This window comes from Aphelocoma coerulescens, chromosome 8, assembly GCF_041296385.1.
Source record: "Aphelocoma coerulescens isolate FSJ_1873_10779 chromosome 8, UR_Acoe_1.0, whole genome shotgun sequence".
NCBI classification, from domain to species: domain Eukaryota; kingdom Metazoa; phylum Chordata; class Aves; order Passeriformes; family Corvidae; genus Aphelocoma; species Aphelocoma coerulescens.
Window position 1 is genome coordinate 30,226,676 of NC_091022.1, and position 25,170 is coordinate 30,251,845.

General features: G+C 40.0%; 1 long non-coding RNA gene across 1 annotated transcript in view; it reads left to right on the top strand.

The window, feature by feature from the left end:
* Nucleotides 1-3,207: 3,207 nt before the first annotated feature.
* The window catches only part of LOC138114296 (uncharacterized), a 35,827-nt gene continuing 13,864 nt past the window's right edge, over nt 3,208-25,170 (top strand). The window contains exon 1 of the long non-coding RNA XR_011152582.1: nt 3,208-3,294. This is a non-coding gene — a long non-coding RNA (uncharacterized lncRNA). The remainder of the gene's footprint in view (nt 3,295-25,170) is intronic.

The following is a 25,170-nucleotide window of genomic DNA, read 5'->3' on the forward strand; positions in this document are numbered from 1 at the left end:
CCATCAAACATCCTCATAATGTTTAGCAGCACAAGCACACTCCTTCCTCCTGTGGCAGGAGGTCTGTGTAAGCACAAGCTCTGAGTCCAGCAGGCACTGGGGACATGCCAGTTCTGTGTGCTGAGCGCCACTCACTGGGGTGCACCTCTCCTGTTGTCCAGACAGGTTATGGCTGCCCCATCCCTGGAAGTGTCCAAGGCCAGGTTGGATGGCGCTTGGAGCAACCAGGTCTAGTGCATAGCGTCCCTGCCCATGGTAGGGGGCTTGAAACTGGATGATATTTAAGGTCCTTCGATCCCAAATCATTCCGTGATTCTAAGCACCAGTCTTTAGAAACAAGGCCCAGTGTGGCACAGACCCCAAACTAAGACTTATTGTGATGGTTCTCCATTGACATGGCCAGAAATGGTGGAAGGGAGGATAAGAAGAGACAGAAGAGAGCAAATTGGGTCATCCTGAGAAAGGAGATTGTGATACGGTGATTGAAATAGGTTCCTCAGCCTGCGCATTTTTCAACCGCTCATTTGTTTTAGGCTTATCTGCATTCAGATCACATTAATTCAAAGGGCAGTGGATCCAATTTTCTGTTGCCTGGCACTTTATATAACATTTGCTTCTTCTCCAAATGAAGGGAAAAATGGATGTAAAATGCTGCTCAGAAGCTGGGCTTTGTTTTCATCTCCCCCTAGTTTAGCAGAAACGCCTCTGTTATTTTTCCTCAGTTACCCTCGCGTGACAGCAGTGGAATGATACGACCTTATTTTGTCCTTGCTCTACTTACATGTAGCTTACGTTCTTAGCAAACCGACCCCAAGCCTGTTCTCTGCCTATAACTGCAGGTCAAAACATCAGTTTTGGCAATTCGGCTGCCCCCTCTGCCATTTGGAAGGAGCAAGGTGGAGACAGCTGGCAGTTAGGGGAGCACTAGGAAGCATATGGTAGCTCTGTGCAGTGTTGTCCAAGGGCTCATAGGACAATCACTCACTTGCTTCACTGATTTCCAAAATTTACATCTCTTTTTTGGGTCTCTTCTCATAAGCCCCCAGGATAGCCATTGTTTCAGGAAAGGTCATTTTAGGCGAAGCTCCATATTTTGATATTATTGGGTTCTTTCCATGAAAGAAAATCTATTTAAAAATTATCCTGCTACCATAAAAACCACAGAGAAAATAGAGTGACCGATAAATAAAAGCAACTGAGGAGAGACTGGGACAATAAAATGCTAGAAAAGACCATCCTAAATTTAAGGAATTATGTAGTTGGGCATTTGCAACTTGTGTTTTTAGCATGGCAGCTGGTCGGAGGGTTAAGAAAATATGTGGCCATGCAATGTTGGCTGAGATCCTGCCTGATCTTGAGAGTTAAACACAGCCAAGCCCTGTAGTGTTGGATGGGAAACGGCCAAGGAAAATCCAGTGATTCAGTAAGTGGCATCCTTCCTGCACGATTACAGCAGCCCAAGTGCCAGCATGGTGCTCAGGGATACTTTTGTTGGTGGCAGTGATATTTTAATATGAGATGTAAACTTGTTGAAGGATCTAGTGATGATTTGCACAAAAATAAGGAAGCTTTGATAATTACTGCCTTGTAATTCCACCCTCTGCTTTCTGTTGTATGGAACTTTCTTCCTGTTTTATTCTGTTGGTTGATCATGTTCATCACTACAACAAAAGTGGATTCTTCCATGGAGGTGGCATTTTTGCAAATTCTGTTTATGTATACTGCCTACAAAACATCTACAGCATTTGGAGAGGTATATGACCAGAAATCTGTGCCTGTACAGAGATATTTTAAATACTCTCCAGCAGTAGAAAATAATTTGGGAAGCTTGTTATAAACAATTTCTCTCCCTTTACTGCTGTTGTTTATTCCAGCCCCTGAGCTGCAATACTTTTGTTGATGCAACTGTGCTTTCTAAACCAGATCAGTGAGCTGGTTAGGATGAAAAACCCCTCTAAAAGCAGACATTCTTCAATTTGCATAAATTCTAATCAAGTTTGAAGTGAAGCCATATAATCAGTTCCTAAAGCCCAACTGTGGAGGCAGTAAATCCCAGTGCAGACCTAGATGTCAGGGAGCAAGGAGGCAGGAACACCTTCATGTGGATTTTACACCAGAAGAAACAGCCTGCATATTTTCACCATTACCAGAAGAGTAATGCCTATTTTAAATTTTGAAGTTTACCTACTAGACATCAATCTCCGTTCTTTGTATAGTTAAATTTCCATTATATAATTAAAAGTTTGGAGTTTATAAATGATATTCAAAGTGCTTTTGGCTCCTTGAGTTATAATTGTCTCCTGTAATACTATATATAATGCACAAATGGGAGTGGCTAAATGAACATATTTGCAGAGGTCAAGCTGTAATTTTTGTTATTTCACTTCATGGTTTCCATTTGAAATAAGATTCCATGACACATCTAAATGATTATACACAAGAGTCTATTCTAATAGTGGTAGGCTCATAAAAAATAACAAGACCAAATGATAACTGTCTCCTGACCCATACATCTATTTACAATAGAAGTACTTTAATAAAGGTAGCTACATCCTCTAGATCCCCAGACCTTTATTTGAACTCTTCCGTAGCATAATTGACAGACAGAATTAGAGTGTATATTAAGACCTGGAACTGAACCTTTTCCGTAGGCTCAGCTTCACTCACATCACTCATAATATTAGAAAGAATCTGTGACAATCATATTAAAATGATGCCACCCTGACATAGATTAACAGACTATGCAATTATATTTAAATGCTGTAATTGGAACTTGCTGTTAAGTGCCTACTGTCACTTCTCAATTCCCCTCAAGGCAAGTAAACCACTTCTTCCTTTGCTCTATAAATTTAATGCCATATTCTGCACACAGTAAGAGCTGGTATTTCATCAAGAGCATTTTGTTTGCCTCAAATGCTGTGAAAACACAGGCCTTGTGAACACTGCAGGACATAAATCCATCCTGAAAAATGACTCTGTTAAAAAAAAAAAAAAAAGACACTTTGCCATTTCATGCTTATGGGGACAACCTGGGTCTTTGCATTTGATGAGTTTCTTCACCTGAAGGCCATTTCCAGCTCAATCTTTTGTAGACAGCATTATTAGGAGTAAAGATCCTGAAGGCAGGGCCAGGTGAGCCTGATGATACCCAGCTGAATCTTTTTAAACCCCAGGGATGGCACCAGGTGTTTCTGGGGGCCTTACCTTGGTGGCAGAGTAGCTTTTGCTTCTGGTGGTGCGTGACAAGGGGGAGCTCTGTGGCATCTTCTTGGCAGCAGAGGAACTGTAGATTGGGTAGGTGGGAAAAAAGAGCTGTTGTTTATGGTTTTAAAGTTTTATGGGTAATTTTTAGAAAAATGATGATGGGAATTTCTTGCATGGCTCTTGGGCAATATCCTCCTCTGAGTGCCTCCTCAGTTCTCTGTGAATGTGACAGTGTTGGCTGTTGGTCGTCAGTTAGTTTTTTATGTGTTTTTCTAGATTTAGTCAGAATTGTGCATATCTCAGGTTTTGGTATGATTCCTTATTTGGATTGTGTGAGTTAACATCTAACATGTCTAGCTGTGTAAGGAGCAAAGTGTTAAAGTCTGGATGAGAGTCTTCCCCTTCTCATGGTCCCAAACAGACTGAAGCTGGACTTTTACATTTCCAGCACAGCCAGAAACAGCAATGCTTTTCCTTCATGTCCATTGCCAAAATGACCTAGACTTGAACTCTGCCAAGAGTGGGAATGTGCTTTTGTGTAATCTCCATACTCCAGCAGTTCTGGAGCTCTCATCTAATAGATGTGAGAGTCAGTGTGTGCTACATTTGTAATGCATAAATCTGCAGTGTTGACTCTTACTCACTGGAAACTTAATCTGAGATATCTAAGTCCTTTCTCAAACCCAGCAGTTAAATAGTATTCATTCAGAAGTGCTTTGAGAAAGGCTGACTAGAAAGGGTAGGAAGGAAAAGGTAGGATTTTTTTAATTGTTATGACTGACTATAGCTTTACTGTGGAAGTTGTTATTATCCGGAGTGGGGTGCCCTTAGATGTGCATTCTTAGTGGTGTTGCTTTTCTACATACTGTACTTGTATCATTCTACACGATGTCTACAGGCCAGTGGATGTTTTGAAAACAGTGACTATAAAGCTGTATATTGATGGCTTTGATAAATGCATAGGGGACTCAAATCTAAGACTGGGCATTGCTCTGCATTGTACAGAAATCCCTCTATTAATCCCTTTCCATTTTCTGTCTTGAAACCATGTATTTTTCTCTGAGCAATGAACTAGAAACCAGCACACCCAGATGCTACAGAGGGCCCTTGGCTCCTTCACAAAATTTGGTCTTAAATAATGTTTTTGCAGTGTGGCAAGTGCTAGAACCCCACATGGTGACCTACATGGCGTTGGCTAGAGCTTTTCTTGTGAATCTAATCCAACAAAAGCAGCTGTCTCTAAACCAATAGAGCTGCAAAAGCACTCATGTTTTAGCACTGTGGCTATTCTTCAGGGTACCTGGTAGTAAATGTGAATATTTCAAATGGGATACAACACTCTCAGTAAAACCCTAGCATAGACATTTTCCTGTTAAAATTGTTTGTTTGTGGGTTTGGTTTTTTTTGTATTCACACTATATATACACACACTCTGCTCCCTGCCTAAACTGGTGCAAGGTAAAGACAATGCAACTGAAAACTTTCTTAAACAGAGTTCACACTGCATCTGATTGCCATTATTGTATGTTTATGGCCTCCTTAGAGAACAATAAAGTAATACAATGCAAACAATAATATGAAAACATACAGTTCTTGCTGATTCCAAATCTGTATGTTCTCACCATGTCTTTGTGTCAAGGCAGGAGTTCAATTCACAGGGAGTCCCAAGAATCCTTCAATCATCCCTTGTAAAAGCTTCCCTTTATTTTGTTGGAGTCCAACAGCGTTGTTAACTCAAGGGTTTTTTCCAAGTACTTTGAGCATTGTCTTACAACAATAATTCACTATTAGTTGATCGGAGTCTGTGGTGTTGGCTGCTGCTTTCTCAGCCACCATGGCAAGATTCTCTAGATCAGGTCTTGCCTTACATTATCTGACTCACAATCTCTGTTATTAAGAAAACTGAGGCTATTTCAAGGCTGTGTTTCTTCCACTGCACTTGATAATCTACTTTGTTAATTAAATTCTTTTTCTCAGGATTCCCTGTAAAATATGTAAAATTCTGGCCCCAGTCAAGTCAGTGGCAAAACTCCCATTGATTTCAATAATCCTTAAAACCAGACTGGAAGAGATACAGGCCAAGGGGCTGCAAAAATACAAATAGAGTCATTTTCAATCCAGTGCTGTGACTGAGGTTTATATTCTGGAAGTGAGAAGCTTAATCCCAATAGTAGGCGACAATGCATCTCTCCAAGGAAGTGTTAGTGAGGCTTAGAGGTTGTGACAGGCCTGCTGTCCTAATTAATAACTTGTCAATCTCAGAATGGAGTCAGGCTATTTCATCAGCCCAGGACTGGGGATACACAAAGGCGGGGTTAATTGAAGCTTTGTACCAGCTTAAAATATCACAAAGTTTGGAGGGATTGAAGGATCTGGATTAAACTTCTGATTGCAGTGATACTTCATTAACTTTAGGATATATTTCTAGCAAACAGCATCATAACATAAAATAAACTGGAGTTTCAGAGTTTCCTCACACGCTACCAAGGTGCGCCCACAGGAATGGTTATATCTCAAAGCATTTTGTATTTAGTAAAAGAAAAAAAATCTTCCACGGTTTTAGTGGCTGGGAGGATAAAGGTGCAGATTTCTTAAGAGCTCTGTAATGCTGGAAAAAGTATCAGGGACAATAAATAGAAGAGGAAAGACAGCATAAAATAGTTGCATGACTCTTTTGAGAAAATAAAACCAGCATTGGAATACAGTGACCTGAAAAAGAAAAAATAGCAACTGGCCAAATTTTGCATCAGTTTAGTTCAGACCTTTTCATTGTGAGACCCTGACAACCTCACAGAGGGTTATTTTTTTCATGCCTTTACAAGGAGATTTTACATTACTTCCTTACAAGGAAGCAATTGGAAATGAAAGCACAAGAAAGATGTGCCAAAGACTGTAGTACCTACAATGAATTTCGAACCTGCAATCCCTATATCCTGTGCCAGCCTTCTAAAAACTAAATGCAACTGTTTTGTGCAGCCAGTAATTTCAGATCTAGGAGTCAGAAGAGGAAGAAGTAGGTTGTATTTTCTGGCTAAAGGTCTTTTACAACTCATTAGTTCATACCACTCACACTACTTCAGTGCTGAAACTCATGTTTTGATATTATGCAGCTTTTTCACCAAAATGCACTGAAGATGTATACCAGGCTGGTCCTTCTATCCAGAGTTTGAAAACCTCAGGAGCTGAAATTTGTGGCTTAAATATGTCTTGTTGAGTTAATCCTGATGTTTTCAGTTGTTGAGATACGTAATTCACTGCTCCCAGAAGTACATTTGCAGCCCGTGGGAGGCTCAGATCTCAGTCAGCACCTTTTAACTCAGGTTCATCTCCAGTGTTTGCTTCAAGTAGTTATGTAGATTGGCACAGAATATAAAATGCTTTTCATCCTTCCTTAAAGACGGTCCTCACATGGACAGAATCCATCAACGATTTGGACAAATAAGGAGAATAAAAGCAGAATGTATGGGGTTATTGGCTGTCAAATGGTGCAGAAATCATCTACTGCTCTTAGCTACCCCAAATCCACCATCCCCGGTAGTCACTGGATTCCTTTGGGGAAGCAAACTTGGATTTATTGTCTCATTCTAGCAGACAGCCAGAAGGGGGGGATGACAGCCAGGCTGTTTAAGACTTAGAGGGCCAAATAATTCTTAACTCCACTAATCACCTCTAGCACGAATAGAGAGGTTTTGCTATCCATTCTATTGATTCAGAAAAGCAGACTTGCAACTAGAAGAAGTGAGGTATGAATGGAAATAAGGAAAGAGAATGCTTGAAAACGTCGGGAGGCCACAGGGATATTGATTTTGGGAGAGTGTAAATTCTGCCTGCCCCCCAAGGGGAGCAGGAAAGGTGCCTGTGTGGAAGAGTTTGCATTGAATGGCCATGTGCTGTGTAAACAGATCATGTTAGGTTCACTTTGTCATGGGCACCCGTCAGGTCTGATGGCTATAACACCACCTGTACTCCTATAAAATTAAATTATTTTTCCATCCAGGCTATGACATGTCATTTATGTATTCAACAGCAAGGTGTAAGGGGAGTAAAAAGTCAAGTGCATTTAGTCCATTAGAGCCAGGTGTAAGAACCTATGAAATTCAGGGAAAAGATTGTATATGCATGAAGTCTCTTGTGCCTGGCAAGTGCTGGTTCCTCTTCCTGCTGACATTTTGGATTGTTGACTGTTTTACAGCTCATTGTTTTTCAGCTGAGATTTTCTGTGTTACCCTGATAAAATCATACTGTTTGATAATAAAGTTGGGAAGGAACAGTAGCCTAACATGGGACTTATCTAATGCTGAAAGTGGTTATTTGTAAACAGATGCTGCTACTAAGTGCTTAAATTAGATAATAAATGATACCTATCTCATGAATTCCTTCCCTCCATTTACTGTGGTGTTCAGTCTGGGATTTTTTTTTTTCTGCTTTTAAGATGTTTTAGGGATGCAATTTGCTTGTGAATCTTGGGCAACTGTCACTGGTTCAATACAGGCTTATAGGGATTAATTCTTTTCTAGAGGATCCCAAGTGGATTTTTTATTAACCTTTTGGGTAATAAACATTTATCTCATTTTTACAGCAGCATTTAACACTATCTATTTATGGCCAAATATCTCTAAATCCATTACATGAGCTGAAAATGCACCTGCTTCAGAAAAAAAGCTCTCTGGAGAACCTGGAGCAGGCACTGATAATTGTAAACAAAACAAAACAAGAGCCCATAAAATAAAAATAAAAGTATTACCTTGAGTATCATGTCTTACAGAATGGCTGCTTTGAACAAAAACCTAATTATTATCATAGCATGTCTATTAGAAAAAAGAGCAAAGAGGATTGATTGAGCTGGTGTGAAACTGAGGTGGGTTCTTGTGTGCCCAAGCCACAACAGCAGCATCTGGGATGTTGTATGTATATTGATTGAGAGCATGACACTGTGATCTATGAGCCCACCCTCTGCCTTGTTGCTTATAAATTTATAGCCTGCAAAACTGCTTTGAATGCTCTGTATGAAGAAATAATAAAAGGGCCTAGTGATAGAAGCAACTCGGGTAAATTCCACATCTGCTTTTGTCTCTGCTCCCCAAAACCCTGAAGAATCAGCATAGGCTTTAAAGGAGTAAGGCTGAGAAAGAAATGGAGGAAAATGAGCCAAAATACTACCTGCTATCCAAAAAACATCACCTCATGCTGTGAGCACAGGTAACCCAGAAGAGACAGGGCGCACACCTTAAATCTGCAACAGTGTTCTCAGGGGAAACAGATTTTGAGCATATGTTGATTTAGTGGCCATCTTACTCTCCTTAAGTTAGGCATGTGCTTAAGAGCTTTGAGTTGGAGTTGTAGTAACAGATAGTCCTGTTAACAAAAGAATCAAAAAAATTTCTAAAAAGTGTGATTGAGTTTCAGGGTACAATATTACTCTTCTTGCAGGTCTATTGAACTTCTCATGATCTCAAAACCTTTAAGATTAAGCTAGCTTCAAGTTTGGACAAGGATTGGGATTTAGTCGGAGCTGCATTTCTCCTTAATAGTTACTAATGAACTGCTAATATTGTACATGTTCATTACTTTTTCCTAAAAGGTGATCATTTGTTTTTTATTGTGAAGCATACAGTTTGTCATGATTCCCATGTTTTCCAAAAGCTACACAATTCAGTTTCCTGAAAAGATATTTAACTGGAGCAACATGACAGGAGGTGTAAATGCACATGGCATTGAGGCAACCTGAAAATTTGCCATTTTAGAAATAGATAAATATGTATTTTCACCTACTGAAGTAATTATTCTGTAAATATAACTACTAATAATGCAGTAGTCACTATTTCTAAATATGTGAACCTCTTATATCTAAAAGGTGGAAATAGGGGTCAAAGAAATTGCATCATTGCAGCATGAAAGAAAGAAGCACTCTATTCGCTGGGCTGATCAAATTAATTATGCTAAATAGCTGAAAATAGAGGGAAATGAAACAGAATTAGCCCTTCAAAGGACGCTTAAGGCAAAGCCAGAAATGAGCCCACTTCAGAGTGGTCCAGTGATATTTACAACTGGAGATCTTATGCTGTGCCCTCTGGTTCTGGCTGACACCAGCTCGAGTTACTGGTGCGGGTTCCTGTGGCAGAACTGTGCCATATGAGAGCAGAGAACGAGAGCTGTGAAGTTCTGGGATGCCACTACCACTAAATGTGCAGGTTTTTAGAGACTTTTCAGCAATTAGTAAATGTTGAATTTTGATTTGCCATTTACATAATGTGATTTTTCTTTTTCTGTAAGTGGAAGCTAAGAGCTTCCCAAGAAGTTGTGTGTTTGGAGGGAATAGGTAAATGTGCATCAAGCCAAATTTCTGTAGCACGTACACCTGTGAAGCCCAGAGGGAGCAATGGAATCAAACAAATTTAACAGAAGAACAGGGAGTAGGGGAAAACTTTTATGAGTTTTCACTTATATATCAAAATAAATTATAACAGTTGTTTATTCCCAACACTGAATCCATTCACAAGGTGATTTTGATTTAAATTAATTTAATGAGTGGTCTTCCTGCTGCTGCAGTGCTCTGAAAATTGATTGCGTTCAATTCCCAACATAAAAGCAGTTTGCTAATACTATCCATTTAATCATCCCTGTATTTTGGTTAAAATGCTTGTCCTATTGATATCAGTATTTATCTCTTTCCTTACCTGAGTTGACAATGCAATCAAAGTATCAGATGTACCCGTGCTTTGTAGAGATTTTCTTGATGTTCGCTACTCTGCATGCAATCTCAAGCAAAAATAGAAGACAACATATTGCATAGTCAAGGAACAGATCAAGAGCATTTGCTTTGGTTTTGGGGTTGTGTTTTGCTCTGGTTTTGATTAATACAAGGCAAAACTTTCTTCTGCAGAAGCTGCAGTGTATCCTTCCCACACCAGCAGTGTGCTTAAGTCTTCCCCTCCTGTCTCTATCAGTCAGGAAATGTGTGAGTAAGAAGTAGAAGCTGTTCCCAATAGCTCTCATAATTCAGCGAAGGTCACTGGTTTTCTGGTACTCAACCAGGAAAGGCTTAACACAAGAAATTAAACAATGGCTTTACTGAAGGTTAAAAGTCTTTTGTACTAGAAAATATTTCACCATATAGGGAATAATAAATGGAACAAGGTTTGTAAGACCACTTTTTAAAATCTAAAATCCCATATATTTCTTTACACTTACATATGGGTTAATATTTCCACTCTCTAAATAGAGAGCCTTAGGCTCAGGAATACTTCTTATAGCTAGGTCATGTAGTGTATCCACAGGAGAATGAGGAGCACAGAATTGTCCTTCTGCTGTCTGAATCTGACTGGACATTAACCACTACACAACACTGGGTAAATAAAAGGCTGATGAGAGAGTTTGCAGAGGCCTTAAAAACTCTCTCTATTGCGAGAAATTAACCCTTTGACAAAGAACTGTTACTTGTTGAAGTAGACAGCAAGAAATTCACTGCAGTACAGTTGTTAGGAAATATTCTTGAGACAAGATGAAATGCTTCCCTGGGTGGAACTACTTAGCCAACAAGGTTGTTAGGATTATATAATGGTAGGGGTTCCTCCATAAATAATATACATGTAAATCTCTGGAGAGCTGTGTATTATTTAATAGAACATTCTGCATACTGAAAATGATAACTGCAAAAGAGACTAAATCTACAGAGCACTATCAGCATTGCTAGGACTTAAATTACATTTCTTCACACCAAAAAGCCCCCCAACCTTTATGAGAGGATGTTATTTGCTGATGGTCTGAAGCATGTAATTTAAATTTGAATAGTTTCAAAACTTGAATTAGAAACTTGAGTGACTCATCCAATTCAACATAAAGAAACATGAAGTAATGAGATTGGAGGGGAAGGTAATGAAGAGAAAGATTTTACTGTTATTTCTTATATGTTATGGGGATATGAACAAAAGAAAGATGTGGTACTGATTTGAAATAAGCCCTCTGAAGTAATGAAATAATTTGCAATAGCAATAACAAAGCCTTAGGAGCGAGGAAAAGTTTTAATGTTAGGGACCTCATTTATTAAACCAAGAAATGCCATTAGTAAACAAACTGATGGGGTAAAAGGTTATTCCTCTGGGGGTGTTCTGTGACACATTAACACTACAAATCCAAGCCTCGGAAAATAAAAGACACTCCTGAGCTCTGTTACAGAATATCTGTGACTTCAGAAGTAAATTGTGTACATATTAGGAAAAAGAAAACATGGGAATAAAGCTTGTTACCAGACTTCAGCGGCCCATGAATTACGAGCGCAGTTTGTGCTTTCACTATCTCAGCTTCCTAATGATTTAGATATATTGGAAACAGAGTTGTGGCTTTAGCTTCTCTGTTGTAGTTACCAACACTGAGATTAGACAGGTGCCAAAAATCCTCTACTCATGCTCCCTAAATCAGGCCTCCAGTACCTGCTTTCCTTGGAGATGTGCTTTGATAGGAAACACAGAGAAATCTCAGTGGAGCTTCTTATTCACCAAGAGAAAAATTCCCTGAACTTGAGCCCAAAACTGAATTTATAACTGTTTTGAATTGCTACAATGGTTAATTACACTCAGATTGAAGAAAAATGGTTGAGAGACTCTTGGATTCTTCAGTTGTGGGCAGAGTCCTCTTTCTCTTAAAAACACGTTGAGAGATTACTTTTTCTGTTAAGAAATCTTTCAGATAAATTATGTTTGGGGACTGTCAGTTGTATTCTCTGGCATTTCAACAAAATGAGTCAGAGAAAGATGCATCACAGAATAGGATTGCTGGGACATCAGGTGGAGAACCACAGAATCAAATGAGCATTGCTGAGAACTGAGGGCAAACCAAAGAGCATGTTCACCCTGCTGTGCTCAGTGCAGGCCCCACTCTGAGTGCAGTGAGCTGTTGTCTGATCCAAACACTTGGGTGCTGAAGAGGACAGGGCTGTTGTATGACTAGATGCAATTCGTAAGTGATTGTTTAATGTGATGTCAGTGGACAGCAGGCAGAGCTGTTGGGAACAACTAAACTGCAAAACTACAAAAAACCAAAGTACTTAAAAAATAGCTTGAATCAAACAAGAAAGTGGAAAAAAAAATTACTTCATTTCTTGTGAGGGCTACAGATCATTGGTTAGCCTCTAGTGCCACAGGAGTTGTAATTTGCCATGGTATTTTCCAGAACTAGTACTAAACTGGCGGTAACAAAAATAAATAAATAGCTCTGAGAGATTTTTCTATCGTGGTTTTGATCTACCTAGAAGCCACTCAAGAAAAGTCATTACTTGCTGTGTAGCTGCCTTATTTTATGCATTGTTGGTTTGACCAAACACTTAAGCTTCTGAATTGATTCAGCCTTTGCCCACATTTAGAGGTGTCAAATCACAACTGAAAGCTGGAGAAGCACTCATTTTTCTCTTTCCCATTCACAGCTGCCAAGCTCCTGTGTTTTAGCACCTGCCCAAATTAGCACGTTCTGCTCCAGCCGAGGACTGACTCTCAGCCATCTCTTATGGGCTAAACCAGAGATTACTATTGGCTTCAGAAATACCAGCTCTTCTTGTGGTCTCTGGCTTTCCTTTGTGCCTCATCCAGCCAGAGCCAGGATGTATTCCTAGCTGGTGAAAATTGATTTGAGCACACAAAAGCCAGGGACTCTTTGCTGGTTTATATCTAGCAGGGATCTGACCTATCTTTGAACCCTGCACAGGCTGATGCTGGTTTTCTTCCAAATATTTTTTTAATAGTATGGTCAAATGAGCCTCATCCAAACTTAAATTTATGGAGTATCACTTCTGTGAGTGGGCATGAAATTGAGATTACCTTTGCCAGTTTGCCTTTGCTACCTCATCAAGTGGCCAGTTAAACTCCATCCAGGCAAACCAAATCTTACGCAAAACATCCTTCATGGCCCAGCCCCTCTACAAGCAGCACGAATTTCAGGACTGTGCTGTCTCCATAGCTTCAAGTTTTGATAAATACCACCCTGTGTGGCTGCTGGGCACTGCCATGTGGGAAGTTAGTGCCCAGGGAAACATCCTGACTGTGAGCAAGTGAATTTAAACTAATGAGAGCAGACACAGACCAAGCCTCTTGAAATTTGGCTGTGGGAAAAAAAAAAAAAAAAAAAAAAAAAGACTTGGAAAAGATTTGTTTAATTTGAAGAGAGTTTAGATAAATACTTTGCAGAGAAACCTTCCTGATGGTTTTGTACAGTGTTTGGAGTCCTTTTGTAATAAACTTGGGGTAGCAAAGTTGCACCACTGATCTGCCTGTATTTCTACTGTGAGTACCACGCTGGATGTGGCTCCTGTGTGAGTTCAGTGCCAACAAACAGCCTCTGCCATCACTAATGTTCCAGAGCATCAGAGAGACCACTGACCTCTCCTTTTACATGCTGAGCCCTGAAGTGGTTATTATTTATCAAGCAAAGCTTCCTGCAAATATGCTCAGCAGGTTTTCTAGTTCTCTTTTCCTTCCTTTACTGATGAGCTATGGTCCACTATCTTCCCCCTTGTAAAGCAAAGTAATTAACAGCAGATTACTTCACCAAACAAAAGAAAAAAGGAAATATTTTTAAATATGGGGAAATATTAGTAAATGCTAATATCATAATTCTTGGGATTCAATGATCCTTGATGGTCCTTTCCAACTCAGGATATTTTATGATTCTAACTGACTTTTTAATCTCTCATTTCTCTGAAAATAGCTAGAAAAATTGTGCACCTGACAGAGTAGAGAGTTATCTTTCACAATTTTCTTTGAAAACTGCAATTATATTGTTGTAATTTTTTTAAGTTTTTCATTGTTTTTGAGAAAAATCTTTTTCACTGGGATCCCACAATTCCGTTTAAAAGTACTTTCTCTTTGTAAACACGTTATCCTCATATCTTCTCAAACTGATGCAAAAATGTAAGTTTGCATTATTTAGTATTTTATGAAATTTTGCAGTATTGCTCTGATTTCCTACAGTTTACTATGAAGGCCATGCCATATTTTTTGTGTGTTGCTGTGTTCAGCTGTATTGTAGAATACCTTGACAAATACATGCACAGAGGTTGTCCCCAGCATTATTTGAACAATCTCTGATTAGAGTGGGCAAAGGAAGCAGCAGCAGTGAAATGTGAAGAGGGGCAGAGCTAAGGCTGCCTTTTTTGCTTGATGAGACAAGGTGGCAAATCCAACAGAGGAAAAACTGCTGGGAGTCAAAGCCAACTTCTCCCAGCTGTGGGGCATGAGGCTCTTCCCGTTGGAAGCAGTGCTGCTTTTTTCAAGGCCACAGGAGCCTGGGGGAATGGATCTTGGGCTTTCGCTTGCCCACATCGCCCCTTTTCCTGCCAGCAGCCCTGGCCCTGCTCCCATTTTGGTGACGGCCCTGTGAACGAGTCTGTAACCTTGGTGGAGAAGAGGGAAAGCAGTGTTAATAATAAAAGGGCTAATTGTACACCCCATCTGCCTTGGAAACAACTGAGTTCAAAGAAACTGGCCTTGCATAAAGCAGACAGTCCTTCTCCAGAAAACATGGAGCAGTGTCTTTTCAATGGCTTATGCAGAGGAATACCTGTATTGTATATCAGTGTGCATATGAGATGCTCATAGGCTTGTGATTCTAAAAAACCTGATTTAGTAGGCATCTAATCTTTTCAATTTTTTTTTCTTTGAGGCGTTTTATGTGGCACTCACATGAGGTGACAGAGCTGAAGGGTTTTTAAATGGAGAGAGAAAAAATGCTTTAAATGTGGTTCAAGTGGCAGGACCTCATGAGGCAGGAGGTTCCCTTTGTCCAGAAATCCCTTAAAAGGTTTATATTATAAAGGCATATTCCACTTGTACCTTGTAATGTCCATGAGGTCAGGACTGAGAGGAAATAGGATGTAAATCTGCTGGTGTTACCCCCGTACCCTCACACACACCATTTTTAATCTTCCAACGTCAGACACAACACATTTGATTGTGATCTCATTTATAGTACTACAAAATGGAGATTAATTCTGTCTAAATCACACACCAAGTCAAGTTTTGGAAGTGTACCTTTAAGAAGCATATGGCAGAACACAAATGTATTAAAGTCATCAATATTTATGGAGCAGGTAAAATGCATATTAGACAGGCTAGATGCCATCTGTCAAAATAATCTTGATTCCAACTTGCTATCCAAAAAGATGAAGACTATTTCTAGGGCCAGCTCCTTAAGTCAGGTTAAAAGACAACATATTCCTGTGCCAACAGAAGTGAGGTTATCACATAAATGAATATGAAAGGATATCCTTGTGTATTGAGTCACTATCAATTCCAGACATGTACTAAAAATGTTGGACTCTGAACACGTCATGGAGCAGCCCCTAGGCACAACTTTGTCAGAGTAATTTTGTCCTTCAGACCAGAGTGCTAATTGTTCAGAAGTATTCTGGGCAAATTTAGCCAAAAGTAAATTAACTAGTGATTCCATATCCCATTTCCTAAATCACCTATTAGAAGAGTGGACCATAGAAGCACATCGGTGGAATAGATTATTTTAGGTAAGGAACAGGCTGAAATTTTCCCCTTTCTATCTTAATTTCAGGAAGTGTTGGGATTTAAATATTTAACAGTCTAATCCTGCATCAGCTTATGTTAATAAAACTGTCATTAAACCTGCAGGAAGAAATTTCAGACCCTGGAAGTTAAATTTATTTTAATCCTGTTACACAGGGCTGTTTAATGTTCTCCACAGAAATCTCCAAAATAAGGCAAAAGTGACTTTTTTTTTCAGATTTTGGGGGGGATTTTTGTTTCACAAGCACCAACCTGAAGCTCTGATCGTGTTTGCCAATTTGGCTAGAATTCTGACTAAGCTTAGGAAAAAAAAACAAACCTAAGTTATAGCAGGGGTTTCATGTGGTTTACAGTTTCAACCCAAATAACTTCAAGAATTTTTTGGGTTTTGTTCAGAACAAAACAAAGCAGACAGTAAGTTGAAGAAAAGGGGATGTGAATGGTGGTGCAGCCCAAGCAGGTTGGTTGTGTAAGAGTAGAGGGAGGCCCTTGCACTGGTCATTACCAGGGCTAAGTGCAAAAATCCCCCTTTTCAATGTTAAAAGTATTTATTACATGATATGTTATGAGTAGAGAGGTATTTGAAATTCTGTTGGCTAACATAGTGTCAGCTGCTGCTTTTTCCCCCTCGTTCTTAAGAAACTCCAAGTGTCGACAATTTCTGTATACTTAGAAGAGTTTTTTAAAATGCCAGGAAATGTGTCACATTCAGTAACCAACAGACACTTCATTAGCAAAGCTGTTATTAAGCAACACACAGCCAAAGTCTCCTGAAATCAAAGGGGAACTTTCCATTTGCACCTTGGACCAGACCTTTAAATACAAGCCAGGTAGTAAAAAATGAGGCCTAATTATTACATTTATTTTTTATTAAATGCTTATGTCCTCTGCTATGTTATTAAATGCTGACTGCCTGATTAAGGGTATCTTTTCCCTGAAATGGATTCCCTGAGTCTATTTTATGTCATAGCAAATATCTACAAAATGTTTCATTTGCTCATTAAAGTCTTCATTAAATACAATTTAAATTTAAAAGATGAAAGCAACTTTTTTGTGAGGGCTTTTTTTCCCCTCCTACCAGCTCCATGTTTCAACAGTGATGTGAATCACAGAATTCTAAAATGGCCTAGGTTGGAAGAGACCTTAAAGATCATCTAGCTCTAAATCCCCTGCTGTGGACAAGGACACCTTCCCCTAGACCGTTGCTTGGAACTCCATCCAGTCTGGCCTTGAATTCTTCCAGGGATGAGGAATTAATATTTTATTGTTGGTGACACAAAAGAACTTGCAATCTTTTCATTTTTCTCTCAAAACCCCTTATTGGGATAATACATTGAGGTATTAAGTGAAGTGGGGTTTGTTTGTTTTCCCAACTTCCGAAGGTGTTTATGGAATAGTAGAAAATGAAAAAATATTCCAGCTCAGAAGGTAGCAAGGAAAAAAAAAAAAAAAGAGTAAAGTCACTGAAAACAGAGCATATTTTTTCTGTACAAGAAGAGGTTTGTGTTCCCATTTTGATTCTTCAACTTAAGCCCATCCTGTAAAATGTCTTCAGGTGTCTTCACTGCGAATGGATGCTGCTGAGCTCCATTATGTGGACCCAGACCTCACATAAAACATGCAAGGAAGACTAAGTCTAATTTAATCCATTACATGATTGTGCAAGCTTGCTTAACCGCATCAAAGAAGCGAAGGCAGCTACCCTGGGACAGACCCTGTCAAAGAGCTTTCAAATGCACAATGCAATCTTACAGGTGATTTAGTCATGGGAATGCAGCACTGAGTCTATGCTTCACTTCTGCCTCTCCAATCAAAACAATGGCACCATTATCAGAAAAAGAAATATTAGAACCATTTTCCTTATTAACTTTTCTTACTGGAGGATATTTATCTGTCTATTCATCTTTTCTTTTTCTTCATTTAAACAAAGCAGTTTTGAAAAGGATCTTTATTGGTAAAAAAGCTTCTTCTGGGGTGAGGAGATGTTTTAATTCTTAAGTAATACATTTAAATATTGGTTGGAAAAAGGGGGAGGGGGGAGAACTCTGAATGAAGTGAACCAAATTCAATTCTGAATGAAGTTTCTTTCCACAAAGTGCAGTAACTCTTGAAAAAGTAATATTTCTTACACACCTAACTCTTGCTTGTTACTCACTGAATGTTGTTTACTGGTTGAAAAAAAAACCATGTGTCATTTGGTTTCCACACAAATAAGTTTGGATGCATGTTTACATCTCATTCTGTGGTTAAACTGGTAAAGTGCCTTGAAAAAATCCTCAAGATTTGGGAGGTTTTTTATGATTTGGTCATTCCTACTTCAGACAAACACCACCATGAAAATGACCTTACTTCAGTAAAACTCTACTCCATTTTTCATTATTTTAGTCTGACATTGCACTTTTAGCACAGGACTGGAGTAGTTGACACAAACCTGAGAAGTTTGGCTCTAGGATACCTGACCTCTGTTGTCCTTTACAAGCCTTTGATTTTTGGGGCCATTTACACTTACTGTCAGAGCACAAAGGGGATGTTATGGTTAGTAACAAGACCTGGAAGAAGCCTGGCCATGACCTTTCCCCAGGCACCTCCTGGAGAGTGATGGCACAGACCTGTTCCTCTCACCTGCCTCTGATCACCCCCTGGAACAGATTGATGTTGTCACATAACCAGGCTCATTTTGGATACCAAGAATCTTTATGAACCATCAATTACTGAGGGCCCAGCTCGCTGACATCCATCCCACACCATCTGAATCTCCTGGATCCTCCTCCATAGCTTCATTTGGAGGCGAGCTGAAGCATAGCCAACCCCCCAAGGCTGGCAGTGATTGAAGGGGGCAGAGTGCCCGGGAGCAGGGAATTATCCTTTGTGGCAGAGTGGGAGTGCCTCTGCACCCTGCACCTCCTGCCTTGCTCACAACCACAGAGCATTCAAAACATAAACTGGGGCTGACAGGGAGAGCCAGGATTGATGTTACCTGCGGAGTGCTGTGCCCTCAGTCCAGTTCCTGTGTGCTGTAGTGGCAGGAAGGAGGCAGGCAGAGCAGCACAGAAGTATTTTTCTGAAGCACTTAATCTTTGCTCAGAGCATAGAAAAGTCTAGAAGTGCCCCCCTCTGAAATAAAGGTGAAACTGGACAAAATAAGTGTCTCAAAGAGGATATTTGTGGAATTTCAGCACTCTTGCTCTATGAGGAACATTTGGAGGCAGAGACATGCTGGTTTCAAGGTCCTCTAAATGCTGATATAGACCACCAAGACACTGTTTGATTGTAACAGGAATTGTTTGTGCTAAGCAGTGGCAGAGCACTTGTCAGTTATATGGGACTCCTCTTTAGAGCCTGCTCATTCCTTGACTGGATCCAGAACCTGTAAATCCAGTCAGTTTAGTTAATTTAAAATAGTAGTGTCAACAAAAGGCTAGAATTGCCACTTACTGGTGATCAGCAAGTGGCACGTAGTGTGTAGCTTTTGCAGATTGCATGTAGTAGTGCAGTAGTTAAGTGCTCACATGTACAGTTATATGCTCAGGTGTGAAGGCAATTCTGTTGTGCACAAACTGCAAAACTCCAAATGCCAGCACTCCCTGGAGACGGAATTTTTTCATCCAAGACAATGTGGTGGCCTGGAAACAAGAGCTGGTACAGCACTGCAGGTGCAGTGGGAGGTGTGGCTGCACAACACCTGCACTGCTGCAGCACAGGTTCAGTTGTGCCTCTGCCAGGAACACATGGACAATCTCACCTGCCTGTTGTGATCAGGTTTTTGCTCCAGTGTGAATTAATACCAGGGCTTTAGCAAATGTGAGACAATTACAGAGCAATGCTTCTGCAGCAGAATCACTCTGGGTGTACACAAGTTGTCTGCATTTCTCAGTGGATGAAACTGATGTAACATTGTCCATATTGAATTGCATTTAAAAACAGAAATGTTTCCTCATTCTTTGTTAATTGGAGGAAGCAGACTAGAGCTGCCAAAACCACAAGTCAAATGCCAGTAATTTAAAGCACAAAGTAACAGACATACTAACCTAAATATTAGAAAAATTGGGTAGGAGGTGTTTTCCAATTCTATTTTAAGCAATATAAAATTAACACTTCATTAAAATCCCTGAAACATCAACTTCAGGGCTAAATTTAGCTTGCACCAGCATAAATCCAAATCACCTCTCATAAGGCAATAATTTTATATAGATATAGCCAAAGTCTAATTTTGTCACTTTTGAAAGTGCAACCTTGTAGCCATAGAGATGGCAGCAGAATTGTGAATTTGGCCTTTTAATAGCAAAGCTATTTCATTCGTAACTAAGTATGCAAGCTGCCCATATACCTTAATGTAGAGAGGCAATGCAGAGAGAATGAGAATTAACTTTAGAGGAGCCTGATTCTGAAGAGTGAGTTTAAGCAAATACTCGTAAATACTGTACTTGGTAACCTTCTGAACTAATCAGCCTCTGGAGCACCCTGCAGCACAGTCTCACTGCTTATTTCCCCAAGCAGTTCCATTTGCTGACAAGTTCTGTTCTCCTCTTCACTTCCACTTCATAAGCTGAGTGCTGATGAGACACCCTGACATGGTATTCAACACTGAGATGTTTCCTGTTTCCAGAAAATACTCAGTCTGGACATTTGGTCTTGGGCACATTGGAAATCCTGCTGGAAAATAAGTACAAATACAGACTGTGAAGTCTCTCTACTCTTCAAAGAGCAGACTGTTGTTCCCACTATCACCCACAAAAGTACATAGAAGAATTGTATCCTCCTTATGTTCTTCCTGGTGATCCTCCAAGGATTTTGATGTTTTACATAGACCCTTGCTCAGAGTTGGGATCTAAAAGCCTCAGTTAAATGGTGTGTCTGACAGCAAGCAAAAATCTTTGTGAACTGTCCTGTGGGGCCTTAAGCATTAACTTGCTGCTAGATGGTCTGGAAAACCTGTGAGAGAATGTCAGCTTCCCTTTCCTTAGGTATTTCTGATGTAGCTCTGTTTTCACCCTTGTAATCTAGGGGGGTTTTTTCATAAGGAACTAGATTTCCAGCAATAGCAATTCTGGCTGATTGGTAGTGCCAAAAGCTACTACTGGAAATCTTGCAGAGAACCTGCCTAAATGGCTTACACACAATCTTCTGCCTTTTTTTTTTTTTTTTGCCTTTTTTTTTTTTTTTTTTTTGTTATAGATAATACATTTATCACTGAATAAAAAATTCCCATGGGTACAAGGTACATACTTCTTATGTGAACAGCTCTGGCTATACAGGGCACTTGAGTAGCCTGAGGAACAGGAGAGACAGTACAGAAGCCCCAGCACTTGCTTCCTGGAGCATATGGTGCTTCTGGTCTGCAGGACATGTATCTGTAAGAACTGAGCTACAAAATGTAGCCAGTCATTCTGCATATGCTGGTGCTTATGAGTCCTTGCAGTGGTTAGAGATGGCATAATTGGCTACAGGAAGTATAACCCTCTGTCTTGTAAAGAAAGGAAAAGATCCGTTATGCTTAACAAGCTTTAAATCTTTTATTTCAAGTTGTAGCTGCTACATTATCTGAGTGCATGCAGCCACTGAAACCATAGAGAACACACCGAGTAAAATATCCAGTGTGGGGAAAACATGGCAAGATGCGGATGTGGTCTTCAAGCTCCAAACTGGGCAAATTGTGTTGCCCAGAGCCTGTAAGTTATAGTGCACTAACTGACAAAAAAAAAAGCTTTTATCAATATTTGTGTGGTGTGGGAACCAAACAAACCAATTTTGCAATTTGTGACTGCTTAATTATGAGATTGGAGGCCAGGCCTGTTGCAGATAGCAAAACAATTTTAATTATGTCCCACAGTAAAAGGTTTAAAAGTCTTTTAAAAGGTTTTACAGCATTAAAAATGCACTTAATATTTTGTTTATTGCTGGACACAATGAATTACATTCTGCTTTGCATATCTTCTCAAACAGCAAAGTTTTGGACTGTTTGGGGGATACTTGGGAACAGGAAAATATCCAGTTGCCCCCTGTGCGTTTCATAGCAGCTCCCTGTCCCAAACCATATGTCCCAAACCATATGTCCCAAACCATATGTCTTCTCATGACTGTGTTTTCTATAGGTAGTGGGAGTAATTTCTTTCACCTGCTGGCCAGGCTGCTGCTCCTGAACTATTTGCACATCCACAGCAGTTTGACTGCCTGGGGAATTTGGAGTGGACAGGAGGAAGCAGGAGACAGTGGCTTTGCTTAGGCCACCACAGTGATCAGAGGTGGGATCAGAAAGCACCATCTTGGAGCAGATCCTCCATCTAATTTCCTTCTGGAGGCAGCTGACAGCCAGTTGCTGTTTTCTATCCAGAGGTAGAAAGATGGGGTTTTATGTAACAGTTTTCTCAAGGTGATGTGCTACTTTTCCTTGAATAGCAGTTGTCTGTTCCTCTGGCAAAAGAGTAACTCCAGCTGCAGGCTGGGGTTTGTCTGTTGTAAATGTATCTATGCTGTGAATCAGTCTCTGACTCTTTCTGGATTCATTTTGAATATATCAGAGTTTGGGATAGAGAAATCAGCCTTCTCAGTGTATTGGGGAGCTGAGCTGCATCCCTGTGGATCCATAGAGAAAAGGATAAAAGAAGGAATCTTGGTGAAGTTTACAGGAAGGACAGATAAGATGCAGGCAAAGCTTTTTGTCACTGCCACTATGGCATCTGCTGACCCAAATGCCCACTGTCACACAAGGGAGCAAACTATTTTTGGAGAGTAACCACTGATGTGATGTCATCCAATTAACTCTTGAATCACTGGTGCTGCCAGGGAGGTGGGGAGGTGAGATCTTTCTTCCTCGTGCTGCTGTTTTACACTCTTGGAATACATGACGAGAGAAAGCGATTAAATGAAATTTAGTCCCACAGCACATGTAAATTATATGTTTTATACAGAAATGTGCACCATTGTGAATGCCATGTTCAAACTCTATGCTAAATCATAAGGAGTGCTCCTCTATGTGATAGACAGCACCAAGGGTCAAGTGTTTAAATAACAGTCTGCAAAAATATGATTTTAAGTTAACAGAGAAAATAATAATCTTATCAGTCCTGAAACTGAAGGAAAATTTCTATCAATAACCACCAAGAGACAGTTTTTCAACTGCAGTTAGGAAAAAATAAATTGGAGGCTGCCAACCTATAAATTCAGGGGCTCTGGATATTTTCTCCTTCGTGGGGATGGCTTCCAGTGCTGGAGTGCCCAGCCAGAGTAAACACACAGCCTTCATCCCACCTTCCCAGGTGATCCCATCTGCCCCACGGGGCTCCCAGTCCCTGAGCCAGTACAAACAACCTTTACTTCCAGTCCCGGCCCAACTCTGGATCAGGCAGCCACCAAGGGGAATTCTTAGGGTATGCATCACTGAGCTGCCATAGTGATACTGCTCAGATCCAGGGGCCTCCCCCAGACCGCTGTTAACCTTCTTTTCATCACGTTTCAAAACTTCTGATCCAAAAATGCCTAAGAAATATTTTGAGAAAAGATCCCACTGCCCTCCTTAAAGAGCAGAGTGTCCAAGGCTGTGCTCACTGTTAGCTATGGTTTGCTATAAAATGCTCCACTATTTTCCCAGAGCTGGGTGCAGTGGAAATGAGCAATAATTAGGAGCAGGGCAGATGACCTTCTTTTGAACTTAGTGGTTCCTTTAAATTTTGATGAAAACTTATCTTTAACCTTTATCCCTAATTCTTCTTTTGGAGGTTTGAGCTTTTTTTTTTTTTTTTTAATCCCTTGTCATTCTTTGCTGAGGGAGAAAGTAAAAATTGACTGAGAAAGGAATTTTATTCTGCAGCTTTTAAAGAGGGCAAGGGCATTGCAAGCAATGGAAATAAAAAAAAAAAACCAACAAAATGAAACTATAAAGAAGTGCTTGACAGTGTCTCTTCTGCACTTATTGGAATATGCTGCTCAAGCTAAAAGAGAGGGCAAGAGGTAATCTGCTCTGCTATTTGCTTTTAATATGATCATGTTTTTGGCTCCCACTACATCTAATGCTGCTTGTATCGTGCAAAAACACACCTCATTATCTCCTGGTAAATGTTGAGCTGCTGCAAAACCAATTGTAGTGGGTAGAATGCCTTGGAGGTCAGGGTGTATATGAAATATGTAAGCCCAAAATATGTTTGCAATCAGTGACAATACTGCCTGCTAATGTGTTATTGCACCATTTGTCTTGTTCTTGGTCATAAATATTTTGTTTCTTAAGCTTTAAGGTAGCTCTAGATCAGAGACTAAGTTTCACTTAACTGGTTTAGTCATTGTTGCTGTGACATTTATCTTGGATGCACCAACTTGTGTGTAGTCTGCTAAAATCAATACATAAAACATGTAAACTTAGTTGGAGAAGAGTGGGTGTCTTTTAAGCTTTTTTCATGTGGTAAGTATAGGGCTGATATGAAAATTGTGCAGCTAATTTAAACAAGGCTGAGGGAGAAATTAGATTTTGCTCTCTGAACCTCATTTTCAAGGAAAGAAAAGCTCCAGGTTCAATGCAGCATTCTCGGAGCGTTGAACAAAATCAGTCTTTGTCCTTCAGTGAAACTTATCTGTGGAGGAGCTGCATAACTTCCTGTGAAATCCAGCCCTGCAGATGTGCTGTGCTTGCCGTCCCTCTGCTTTTGCTTCCTTTGGTCAAGGAGTCAAGAATGGACACTTTGTGCTGGAGTGAAAATGATGCTGCCTGGTTTGCCCTCTGCTGAGCTGGAGCCCTGCTCACCAAAGGGACATGACTTCCTGCCAGTTACTCTGCTGTTTGTTTATTTGTCAAGTGGAATGGGATAGCCCTCAGTGAAACCCAAGCCTCCTTCCTCCAAACCTCGCAAAAAGAGGCAGCAGGTTCTCCAGCAAGTGCAAACAACCTGAACTGATGCTGCAAATGCATAAATGTAGGCAATAAGCAAGTGGAGAGAGTGGATGTGGTAGACAATAATTAAATAGTTTAGCTCTAACAAGCATATGACCAGAGTTCAGGAGGTAGCTGATCCACTTTACCGAGTCAGAATATAAGAAAGTGAATTGTAGCAAATTAAGACTTTAAGTGGTTGGGCTATAAACCAGAATAGAAATTGATTTTCTAATAGTCTTGCATACTCCAAATATCCTTAAGTGCTTTATGTTCTAAATAGAGTAAATGCATAGCAAAATGAATTGCCTATTATGCACCAAATAGTACATTTGTTATTAAATCCTAGAACAAGACATATTTTATCAGTATCTTTTCTGTAGGGATTTATTTAGCATAAAATTTATTTTCTAGAATGAAATTGTCCAGAAACCAAATCCCCATTCATGGCCCCTGTGTGTGTTAGGTGCAGTATAAATAGAGTTAATAAGATCCCTGCTCCAAATAATCTGGTGTGTTAGAAGGCAAAAAGCACAGGGGTTAGTGAACTCATCTGGCTTTCTCTATTTGTCTCTATATGTCTTTGTA